Source organism: Phyllobates terribilis, unplaced genomic scaffold, assembly GCF_046119375.1.
Source record: "Phyllobates terribilis strain yellow unplaced genomic scaffold, ASM4611937v1 Scaffold_7__3_contigs__length_470593459, whole genome shotgun sequence".
Lineage (NCBI taxonomy): Eukaryota > Metazoa > Chordata > Amphibia > Anura > Dendrobatidae > Phyllobates > Phyllobates terribilis.
This window is the reverse complement of record NW_027362767.1, coordinates 148402571-148415041: the sequence shown is the minus strand read 5'-3', so window position 1 is coordinate 148415041 and position 12471 is coordinate 148402571. Positions and strand designations below refer to the sequence as shown.

Here is a 12471-nt window from a genome sequence, read left to right as displayed (position 1 = left end):
CCTGGTCCCTCTGCTCGGTTCCTCCTTGGTGCACTGGCGTCGTATGCCGTCGTGCGACCCTGGTCGGATCGGGTGAATACTTAGTCACGCCCCTCCAGGCATTCACTCTCCGGCACGGTCCAGTGGAATCACTACAATCACACGCACACGCCGCTTAGCCCGGGCGTGTGCATAACAGCATGCTCAGGCCATGGTTCCCGTTGAGCCCCACGGCCTTCGCTCTTTGAGAAGTTTTTCCAGCGAATACATGCATTAAAATAAATAAATAAATTTTTTTCCCCCTTTAGCTGAGTTCCAGGCGAATTACGCACCCGTCCAGATGGATCTATCAGCTCTCGTTCCTGCGGATCCGCCACGTTACTATGGGGATCCAAGACAGTGTCGTGCATTTGTGGAGCAATGCATGCTACACTTTAAGGCCTACCCTCTCTATTTTCCTTCCGATTGGGCTAAAGTGGCCTTTATGATTGACTACCTAGCGGGTGATGCCTTGAAATGGGTCACCCCCCTATGGGAAGCATGGGATCCTGTCATCCTTGACCTGCAGGCCTTCCTGGTGGCCTTTCGTATGGTCTTCGAGGACCCTAACTCTGAAGCCCCTGCTGAAGCTTCACTTCCCAATATCCCGGAGCAGCCCCGACGGGTAATGTGTGTGGGTAGCGCAATAGTCCTCCAGCCCAATGAGACTACTGCCCACCCAGAATCCTCACAGGGTGACTACGCTTTCCGGAATACTTCTCTCAACCTCAAGAGGCAGTCCAGACGTGCTAGACTTAGAGGCAAGTCGTCACGCCAGGGTCTGTCCTCCCTGAGACCTCCTGACCCCAACCTTGAAGTCCCTACTGAAGCTTCATCTCCCTGTATCCCGGAGAAACCCCAATGGGTAATGTGCGTGGGTAGTGCACCAGTTCTCCTGGCTGAAGAGACTTCTGCCCATCCAGACTCCACACAGGAGAACTTCCTGCACCCGGCATCAGATGCTTCTCTCTCTTTAACCGGTGTGCATGTCCAAGGATGCTCCAAAGCTGTGGTTACCTCAGAGTCTGTGCACCTCTACTACCTGGCGGAGGATCCCCTGTTGCCTCCTGAACCCTCCGGGATACCACTCGATGACAAATGGAGAGAGACTTCTCTACACCCGGTACACAATACTTTGTCCGCTTCGTCCTGTGAGCCTGACAATGGGTACCCCAAAGTGGTAGTTACCTCCGAGTCTCTACACCCCTCCGACCAGGCGGAGGATCTCCAGTTGTCTCCTGAACCCTTCGGGGTGCTACCTGGTAGCGAAAGGACAGAGACTCTCCTATACTCTGTACCTGATACCTCGCTCGCTTCGTCCAGTGAGTCCAACCTAGTGTACTCCGAAGCAGAGGTTATTCCTGAGTCTCTACACCCCTCCGACCAGGCGGAGGACCTCCAGTTGTGTTCAGAATCCTTCGGGGTGCCACCTGGTGGTGAATGGACAGAGACTTTCCTATACTCTGTACCTGATACCTCGCTCGCTTCGTCCAGTGAGTCCAACCTAGTGTACTCCGAAGCAGAGGTTACTCCTGAGTCTCTACACCCCTCCGACCAGGCGGAGGACCTCCAGTTGTGTTCAGAATCCTTCGGGGTGCCACCTGGTGGTGAATGGACAGAGACTTTCCTATATCCTGTACCTGATACCTCGCTCGCTTCGTCCAGTGAGTCCGACCTAGTGTACTCCGAAGCAGAGGTTACTCCCGAGTCTCTACACCCCTCCGACCAGGCGGAGGACCTCCAGTTGTGTTCAGAACCCTTCGGGGTGCCACCTGGTGGTGAATGGACAGAGACTTTCCTATACTCGGTACCCGATACCTCGCCTGCTTCCTCCAGTGAGTCCGACCTAGTGTACTCTGAAGCAGTTGTTTTCTCTGAGCCTCTGCACTCTTCTGACCCGGCGGAGGACCTCCAGTTGTTTCCTGAATCCTCCGGGATACCACCAGATAACAAAGAGACAGTGACTTTTCCTCATTATGTACCTGATAACCCGTCTATTTCTTCCTGTGAGCTTGACAAGATGTACCTCGAAGCAGAGATTACCCTTAAGTCTCTGTCCCCCTCCAACCCAGTGAACGACTGGCCCTCGAATTCCCTGCGGAAGATTCTGGCAGGCCTGAAGAAGAGGGGGCGTAAGGGGGGAGGTACTGTAACATACCTGGCGGCGTCCTTGCATGGTGGTCCATCTCCCACTGTGCAAGAGGGCGCACTTGATCTCCTGTCCAGAATGTCTCTCTGGCTTCCCTCCATGCTGTCTGTTTGTGTCTGTTTCTGCTGCTTAAGGGCGGCGCCCGATCACTTCCTGCCTTTTGTACCTGCTGTGGGTCACACCCCTTGTGCGTCCTCAGCCTATTGCTGTCTGTCACTTGGTATATAGCTCAGCAGCTCCCTTCTATCCCTGCCTGAGCATAGTGTTTCCTTCAGTGTATGCTTGCACTCTGAAGGTGCCAGGTCCCGTCTCTTGTCTCCTGCTTTTTGTATCAGTTCCCGTGTCTGAACTGAGTCCTGTATGTCTCCTGCTTTGCGGTATCAGCTCCCGTGTCTGAACTGTGTCCTGTATGTCTCCTGCTTTGCGGTATCAGCTCCCGTGTCTGAACTGAGTCCTGTATGTCTCCTGCTTTGCGGTTTCAGCTCCCGTGTCTGAACTGAGTCCTGTATGTCTCCTGCTTTGCGGTATCAGCTCCCGTGTCTGAACTGTGTCCTTTTTGTGTTCTCTGGTCTGTCCTGTCTGAACACGCTCCTTGCCTGTTCGTTCCGCCTTCTTGTGGCCGATTTCCTAGACCCGCTCCTGCGTCTGGTCTGTCCTGTCTGAACACGCTCCTTGCCTGTTCGTTCCGCCTCTCTGGGGGCCGTATTCCCAGACCCGCTCCTGTATCCCTCTGCAGTGTCGGTCTCCTCCGTACACTCAGTTCCAGTCTGAACTCTCTCCTGTCCTTTACCTGTTTTGCCTCTATGTCCGTTCCCTTCCTTTTTCTGCAGAGTCTGAACTCGTACCTAACTCCTGCTTGTTGTCTCTGCAAGTACTGTGTGAGTATCTGGCTCTGTCTTTCCCTTCCTGTCTGTTCCGTGTGAACAGAGCCCTGTCCTCCCTGCTCAGCCTTGTCTGCACTCTAGCTGTGCTTGCCTGTAACCCTCTGCCTGTATTGTTCCTGAGTCCCGGTGTGTACTGGGTCCTATCCCGCCTGTGTTCCTACCTGCTAGTGCCTCCCTGTCTGCACTCTAGCTGTGCTTGCCTTTACCCCCCTGCCTGCATACCCGCCTGCCTGCATACCAGTCGTGCCTGCCTATACCCACCAGTCTGTGTGCCAGCCTACCAGCCTGTTCCTGTATTCCCCTGTGTGGGTCAACAGCCGTGTCCGGGGTCTGTCCTGGAGTAGCACCTGGTCCCTCTGCTCGGTTCCTCCTTGGTGCACTGGCGTCGTATGCCGTCGTGCGACCCTGGTCGGATCGGGTGAATACTTAGTCACGCCCCTCCAGGCATTCACTCTCCGGCACGGTCCAGTGGAATCACTACAATCACACGCACACGCCGCTTAGCCCGGGCGTGTGCATAACACTCGCCCTGACTGAGAAGCTATCACCGGACCCGAAGTCCGAGGCTGTGGGGACTAACTCCTATCCAGCAGCAGAAACCGACCGGCAGGGGATTTCAGGTCCTCTGGCCAAGAAACCCGAAGGCACGGTCACACGCGTGGGACCAGCACCGCCGTCGTGGAGCGGAAGCTACTAGAAGGCCCCGAGTCACCGGCCATACGGGTGAGCACCACACGGTACACTCAGGGACGTGGGCTACTTATACCCGCCTCTAGCAAGGTAGCCAGAAGAGTACAGTTAGTTTGGGAGGCCTACAACTCCGCCTGGCTAGGGGAGATCCCATCTGCTCAAGGACTGACCAGGCCCCAATCGCTAGCCAGTACTCCGGGAGGGTCTATCTTTGTCACCAGTAAAGACCCTGAACTACACCGTACCGTCTCCGAGTGGTTCCTGCTACCCCCATCATCCACGTCGGCTGCCCTGAGGCCATACCCCTCCCGTTGGGGGTGATACTATCACGCTGCACAATCCTACCACCGGCCTCAGCGGTCTGCCCTGCAGCGGCAGCTCCTTCGCTGCATTCAACGGGTGGCGTAGTCGTACAACATCTACCACTAATACAGCGCCACTTAGTCTGACTCCCTGGGCACGGACCGGGTCACCGCCACGAGACTACAACCCTCAACAGATCCGGCTCCGGGTAAGCTCCCGCGTGCGCAACGCTGCGCGACACAGGCCCAGGGGTGCGTCATGTCCACTTAGGAAGGACCTCCAGCAGGCCACATATGTGCATGTGTCTGCACAAACGGTTAGAAACCAACTCCATGAGGGTGGTATGAGGGCCCGACGTCCACAGATGGGGGTTGTGCTCACAGCCCAACACCGTGCAGGATGCTTGGCATTTGCCACAGAACACCAGGATTGGCAAAGTCGCCACTGGCGCCCTGTGCTCTTCACAGATGAAAGCAGGTTCACACTGAGCACCTGACTGCCATTAGGTTCCGAGATGAGATCCTCAGACCCCCTTGTGACACCATATGCTGGTGCTGTTGGCCCTGGGTTCCTTCTAATGCAGGACAATGCCAGACCTCATGTGGCTGGAGTGTGTCAGCAGTTCCTGCAAGATGAAGGCATTGAAGCTATGGACTGGCCGCCCGTTCCCCAGACCTGAATCCGATTGAGCACATCTGGGACATCATGTCTCGCTCCATCCACCAACGTCACGTTGCACCACAGACTGTCCAGGAGTTGGCGGATGCTTTAGTCCAGGTCTGGGATGAGATCCCTCAGGAGACCATCCGCAACCTCATCAGGAGCATGCCCAGGCGTTGTAGGGAGGTCATACAGGTACGTGGAGGCCACACACAATAATCAGCCTCATCAGGAGCATGCCCAGGCGTTGTAGGGAGGTCATACAGGCACGTGGAGGCCACACACACTACTGAGCCTCATCAGGAGCATGCCCAGGCGTTGTAGGGAGGTCATACAGGCACGTGGAGGCCACACACAATACTCAGCCTCATCAGGAGCATGCCCAGGCATTGTAGGGAGGTCATACAGGCACGTGGAGGCCACACACAATACTCAGCCTCATCAGGAGCATGCCCAGGCGTTGTAGGGAGGTCATACAGGCACGTGGAGGCCACACACACTACTGAGCCTCATCAGGAGCATGCCCAGGCGTTGTAGGGAGGTCATACAGGCACGTGGAGGCCACACACAATACTCAGCCTCATCAGGAGCATGTCCAGGCGTTGTAGGGAGGTCATACAGGCACGTGGAGGCCACACACAATACTCAGCCTCATCAGGAGCATGTCCAGGCGTTGTAGGGAGGTCACACAGGCACGTGGAGGCCACACACAATACTCAGCCTCATCAGGAGCATACCCAGGCGTTGTAGGGAGGTCATACAGGAACGTGGAGGCCACACACAATACTCAGCCTCATCAGGAGCATACCCAGGCGTTGTAGGGAGGTCATACAGACACGTGGAGGCCACACACAATACTCAGCCTCATCAGGAGCATGCCCAGGCGTTGTAGGGAGGTCACACAGGCACGTGGAGGCCACACACAATACTCAGCCTCATTTTGACTTGTTTTAAGGACATTACATCAAAGTTGGATCAGCCAGTAGTGTGTTTTTCCACTTTAATTTTGGGGGTGACTCCAAATCCAGGCCTCCATTGGTTAATAAATGTGATTTCCATTGATGATTTTTGTGTGATTTTGTTGTCAGCACATTCAGCTTTATACAGAACAAAGTATTCAATGAGAATATTTCATTCATTCAGATCTAGGATGTGTTATTTGAGTGCTCCCTTTATTTTTTTGAGCAGTGTATATATATATATATACACTACAGTTCAAAAGTTTGGGGTCACCCAGACAATTTTGTGTTTTCCATGAAAACTCATACTTTTATTGATCAAATGAGTTGCAAAATGAATAGAAAATATAGTCCAGACATTGACAAGGTTAGAAATAATGATTTTTATTTGAAAGAATAATTTTCTCCTTCAAACTTTGCTTTCGTCAAAGAATGCTCCTTTGCAGCAATTATAGCATTGCAGACCTTTGGCATTCTAGCTGTTAATTTGGTGAGGTAATCTTGAGAAATTTCCCCCCATGCTTCCTGAAACCCCTCCCACAAGTTGGATTGGCTTGATGGGCACTTTTTGCGTACCATACGGTCAAGCTGCTCCCACAACAGCTCAATGGGGTTGAGATCTGGTGACTGCGCTGGCCACTCCATTACAGATAGAATACTAGCTGCCTGCTTCTTCCCTAAATAGTTCATGCATAATTTGGAGGTGCGCTTTGGGTCATTGTCCTGTTGTAGGATGAAATTGGCTCCAATCAAGCGCTGTCCACAGGGTACTGTTAGAACCCTCCTGTTTGTTTTTACTATCTTGTGTATTGCGGTCACGTGACCACCTGCCTTTATATTCCAGCTCCGCCCTTCTGGCTGTGCTGGACTTCAGTGTTTGACTGTTTTTCTAGCCAGGTGCTTCTGTGCTTATCTCTGTCAGTTCGCTTGGTCCTTCTGGGACCTCTAGTACCTTTTTGTCAGTTTGTCTTTTTGTGTTCTGCAACAACTTCTCTGTTTAGGAGGTGTCCCATTTTTGTTCCAGTCCTTAGTTCTTTTAGGGACCCCTCCCCTTATGCTATAGGTCTTCGTTCAGACTAGCCGAGGACTAAGGCGGGTCTGTTCGCTAGGAACAGGCAGCCCGCTACATCGTAGGGATTCAGCTTAGTCTTACTGTAGGGACAGCTTCCCCTATCTTGCCTTAGTACATGTTGCAGATCATAACAGGTATGACATGGCGTTGCAAAATGGAGTGATAGCCTTCCTTATTCAAAATACCATTTACCTTGTACAAATCTCCCACTTTAGCCGGAACCAAAGCAACCCCAGACCCCCACATTACCTCCACCATGCTTGACAGATGGTGTCAGGCACTCTTCCAGCATCTTTTCAGTTGTTCTGCGTCTCACAAATGTTCTTCTGTGTGATCCAAACACCTCAAACTTTGATTCGTCTGTCCATAAAACTTTTTTCCAATCTTCCTCTGTCCAATGTCTGTGTTCTTTTGCCCATATTAATCTTTTCCTTTTATTAGCCAGTCTCAGATATGACTTTTTCTTTGCCACTTTGCCCTGAAGGCCAGCATCCCGGAGTCGCCTCTTCACTGTAGACGTTGACACTGGCGTTTTGCGTGTACTATTTAATGAAGCTGCCAGTTGAGGAGCTGTGAGGCATCGATTTCTCAGAATAAAGACTCTAATGTACTTGTCTGGTTGCTCAGTTGTGCAGCGGGGCCTCCCACTTCTCTTTCTACTCTGGTTAGAGCCTGTTTGTGCTCTCCTCTGGAGGGAGTAGTACACACCATTATAGGAAATCTTCAGTTTCTTGGCAAATTCTCGCATGGAATAGCCTTCATTTCTAAGAACAAGAATAGACTGTTGAGTTTCACATGAAAGTTCTCTTTTTCTGGCCATTTTGAGAGTTTCATAGAACAAACAAATGTAATGCTCCAGATTCCCAACTAGCTCAAAGAAAAGTCGATTTTATAGCTTCTCAAATCAGCCAAACCGTTTTCAGCTGGGCTAACATACTTGTGCAAGGGTTTTCTAGGGTTTTCTAAACATCCATTAGCCTTCTTACACAGTTAGCAAACACAGTGTACCATTAAAACACTGGAGTGGTGGTTGTTGGAAATGGGCCTCTATACACCTATGTAGATATTGCAGTAAAAACAAGACGTTTGCAGCTAGAATAGTCATTTACCACATTAACAATGTATAGAGTGGATTTCTGATTCATTTAATGTTAGCTTCATTGAAAAAAAATGTGCTTTTCTTTCAAAAATAATGAAATTTCTAAATGACCCCAAACTTTTGAACGGTAGTGTGTATATATATATATATATATATATATATATATATATATATATATATATACTGTATGTATACAAATTCTTGTGCCTAATTTACCAAAAATATAAATATTTAGAACATATAATAATGAGAAAAAATGACCCCTTTCAGTTACAGGATTATGATGTTTTTCCCATAAAAAGAGTCACAATCGTGGGAAAGTTCTAACAGGAAACATCTATCAGATTCCTGTCTGTGTGAACAATCGTAATGGAGGGTTGTCTGAGAGATCAGCATCAACACTACACGTCACGGCTGATGTAGGGACACAACAAGACCCTGTACATGTGCACGGAGGACAGGCCACGCGCTGAGGCTCTGCTCGATGCTGTGTTACGTGTGTTTAGATCAACCTCTCAAGAGTGATATTGTAACACCAAGAAGGAAAAGTTGTGGAATGATGGAAATCACAGGATGGAGACGTTACTGATCTGCAAATGATGAAAAAAATGGGAACAAAATTTTTCAAAACATCTCAATTTATTCAGTTTGGAGTATGAGCCACGTGCAGAAATCCGCGCACTTACAGCCCCGGCTGCTATCACTGAGGTTATTAATGGTTATGAGGAAGGTTCGAGTGCGCTGAATGCACTTGGGCAAATCATCAAGATCCCCTGATGGCAGATCTCTCTACAATTGCCGACCAATGGGAGATAAGTCTGGAGACGCTGCAGGCCATGGTAGCAGGTTTAGGCCACACATGCTGCTCACAGTAGCACCAGCAACATGCGGCCTGCAGTTGTCGTGTTCAAAAACAGCTTCTGGGGCACTTTGGAGAAATGGCAGCACCACTGGTTCAACAATTGATCCATTCTGTAACAATGACGTCACGCAATGCAATCAAAAGAAGAGATGGGGATGCCAGCATTTAGGAGGCAGTTCACACTACTGCCATCCAGCTGAAATACTGACTTGGCCACTGGACAAGAGACCTGCAAATCAATCAGCTACTTTCTAATTACCCCCACACATCATCAGGGGCGGACACAGACTGTAGTGGGCCCCTGTGCAAGAAATTTTTGGGGCCCCCCCCTGCCCTTCATAAGGCAACAAAGTTATGTAAACATAACCCCCCCATGTGCATCTCTCATCCCCCCCCATGTGCATCTTTCATCGCCCCCCATGTGCATCTTTCATCGCCCCCCATGTGCATCTCTCATCCCCCCCCATGTGCATCTTTCATCGCCCCCCATGTGCATCTTTCATCGCCCCCCATGTGCATCTTTCATCGCCCCCCATGTGCATCTCTCATCCCCCCCATGTGCATCTCTCATCCCCCCCCATGTGCATCTCTCATCCCCCCCCATGTGCATCTCTCACCCCCCCCCCATGTGCATCTCTCATCCCCCCCGTGCATCTCATCCCCCCCGTGCATCTCATCCCCCCCGTTCCTAGTTAATTAATTGTATTTAAAAAAAATAAAACTTGTTATACTTACCCCCATGCGATCCCTGCAGAATCCTGGCACTCGTCCACGTCGCTGCCACCAGGTTCTCCTGACGTTCGGCCATGTGACGGCGGCACATACATAGCCAGCAGCTTTTGTTTTGGCCAAAAGATTTTTAAAGCCGCCACCACGATAAGGTAGACTCTTCTGGCCGGGCCCTACTCTAACCTATTAAAATTTTCTTAAAACATCCAATACTCTTTTTAGATATATTTTTATTTCGTTTTCTTTAAGGGAATGTGTCATATACATTTTTTTTTAAATGACCAATAATACCACATACAGGGAATACCGCCACACCATGACCAGACCACATATTACCACAACATAGTGACCGAATAATACCACACAGAAGGAAGAAAAACTGCCACACCATGACCAGACCACATATTACCACCACATTACTAATATTACCATAAGTGTCATTATACACGGGAGCTCTATACATGGTATGTATAATTTAAGTGTCCAGGTAATCTAGTGATCACCAGTGACATTATACACAGGAGCTCTGTATATAGTGTCAGTGTACAGGTAATACAGTGATCACCAGTGACATTATACACAGGAGCTCTGTATATAGTGTCAGTGTACAGGTAATACAGTGATCACCAGTGACATTATACACAGGAGCCCGGTACATAGTATATAGTGTAAGTGTACATGTAATACACTGACTCACTGGTGACGTCTCTAGGTGAAGTCCTTCAGCTACGCTTTTCTCCTTCATCCAGCACAGACCGCCATCACGTCTTCCAGCCAGGACTCGTCTCTGCATAAAATAACACAGTTATCTAGAGCACATTCCCCAACTTCTACATTACGCAGCTGAATACAGACGTGCACCCACCATTAATATATAGTTATTATGCCACCCACCATTCCAAATATAAATTGTAATCCACCACGGTGCCTCCATTAACTGTAAATAGGCACTTAATATATAATTTAATTAGAACCTCTACTCTTTCCACCAATTTGTTACCAGTTACACTCCTGCATCCGCAACGCCCCCTACTCTATACTTCCTGCTCCCCGCATTCATTATTTACATGCACCCCCTGCCCCAATTCATTATATCATGTCCGTGCTCTCCCCACCCCATCATCATTTACTCTCCCCCACCCCACATTCATTATGTGCAGCTCATTATCCCCCTACTCCCAATTCCCCCATGTGCAGCTCATTTTCTCCCAATTCCCCCATGTGCAGCTCTCATCCCCCCCATGTGCACATCTCTCATCCCCCTCCCCATGTGCATCTCTCATCCCCCCCACATGTGCAGCTCTCACCACCCCCCCCATGTGCAGCTCTCTCATCCCCCACATGTGCACCTCTCTCATCCCCCTCCCCCACATGTGCACCTCTCTCATCCCCCTCCCCCACATGTGCACCTCTCATCCCCCTCCCCCCATGTGCATCTCCCATTCCCCCCCCATGTGCACCTCTCTCATCCCCCTACCCCCATGTGCATCTCCCATTCCCCCCCCATGTTCATCTCCCATTCCCCCCCCATATGTGCATCTCCCATTTCCCCCCCCCCCTCCATATGTGCATCTCCCATTTCCCCCCCCCATATGTGCATCTCCCATTTCCCCCCCCCATATGTGCATCTCCCATTTCCCCCCCCCATATGTGCATCTCCCATTTCCCCCCCCCATATGTGCATCTCCCATTCCCCTTCCCCCCCATGTGCATCTCCCATCCCCCCCCCCATATGTGCATCTCCCATTCCCCTTCCCCCCCATGTGCATCTCCCATCCCCCCCCCCATATGTGCATCTCCCATTCCCCTTCCCCCCCATGTGCATCTCCCATTTCCCCCCACTCCTAGTTAATTGTATTTAAAAAAAAAAAATAAAACTTGTTATACTTACCCCCATGCGATCCCTGCAGAATCCTGGCGCTCGTCCAAATCGCTGACACCAGGTTCTCCTGACTTCCGGTCATGTGACGGCGCGGTCACATGACCGGAAGTCAGGGGAATCATAAAGGCGCTGCCTCAGCAGAGCAGCGCAGCGCTGATGTCCCGGACCCGGCGCTTAGCATGGGGCCGGGGGCCCCATGAGGAGAGAGACGCACAAGAGGGGGGGCTCCGAGGGGGCCCCTACCGGCCGGGCCCCATACTGGAGTCAGGGCAGTCATGCCCTGATGGCGGCCCTGCTGGAGGCTGGAGGGGCCCCCTCTCCCTCGGGGCCCCCGTTCAATGAACCGGCTGCACGGTCGGTAGTTCCGCCACATCATCATACATGAATTGACATGATACTATATGTATATGTATCACCGAACAGTAGAAAATAATAAATTACACCTGCTTAAAACAAAGCCTCATACAGTAACGTCAATAAAAAAAAAAAAAAAAGTTAAGAAAAGCAATGAGGCAAACCTATTAAAAGTTTACATGCCATTAAGCTCCAATAAGCTTAAAAGGGTTAAAATAGAAACATATAATGTGAAGATTAAAGGGTTAAAATAGAAATGTATAATACGAAGAAGAATCAGAATACCCCTTATATGACCTATACCTACAGCTCACGATAAGTGAACACTAAAAGGCAATGTTCTTGATGGCGCTGTCCCTTTAACTCATTATTGCAATAGGAGGGAGTTTCACACATCACATATCCCCACTGCAGCCCTGCTGTTTTCCAAGATAATAGACCCTGGGAATCTGGAGGCAACACAATGCTCAGTTTTCTTAGGAAACAATGGCCAGGACGGTTGTGTTTCTTTGCTGTCTGTGGACATGTCATTCAGAAGATGCTCAGTCACAGGGGGAGAAAATGGAAAGTGGCCACAAATGCCACACCAATAACTTATGTACAAGTACGTGATAAAAACCCCACTGTGCGCCGTCATACAATACAGGATCAGCAATGTTTTGTAGATCCAACCGCCATAAAGATTGAACACATTGTTTTAATATACTTAACCCGTACAAACTGGGACTTGAAAACTGCAGCACAAAGCTCTGTGACACAAATTGCTAAGTGCATGGTCACCCCTAATGTGGTAGTTTTCAGATAACCACC

General features: G+C 50.1%; 1 long non-coding RNA gene across 1 annotated transcript; it reads right to left on the bottom strand.

The window, feature by feature from the left end:
• Positions 1–6085: 6085 nt before the first annotated feature.
• LOC141152970 (uncharacterized) lies at positions 6086–11405 on the bottom strand. Its single transcript, XR_012247207.1, has 3 exons — positions 11317–11405; positions 10123–10212; positions 6086–7499 (listed from the first exon to the last, which is right to left on the bottom strand). It is a non-coding gene; the product is annotated as an uncharacterized lncRNA (long non-coding RNA).
• Positions 11406–12471: the final 1066 nt, after the last annotated feature.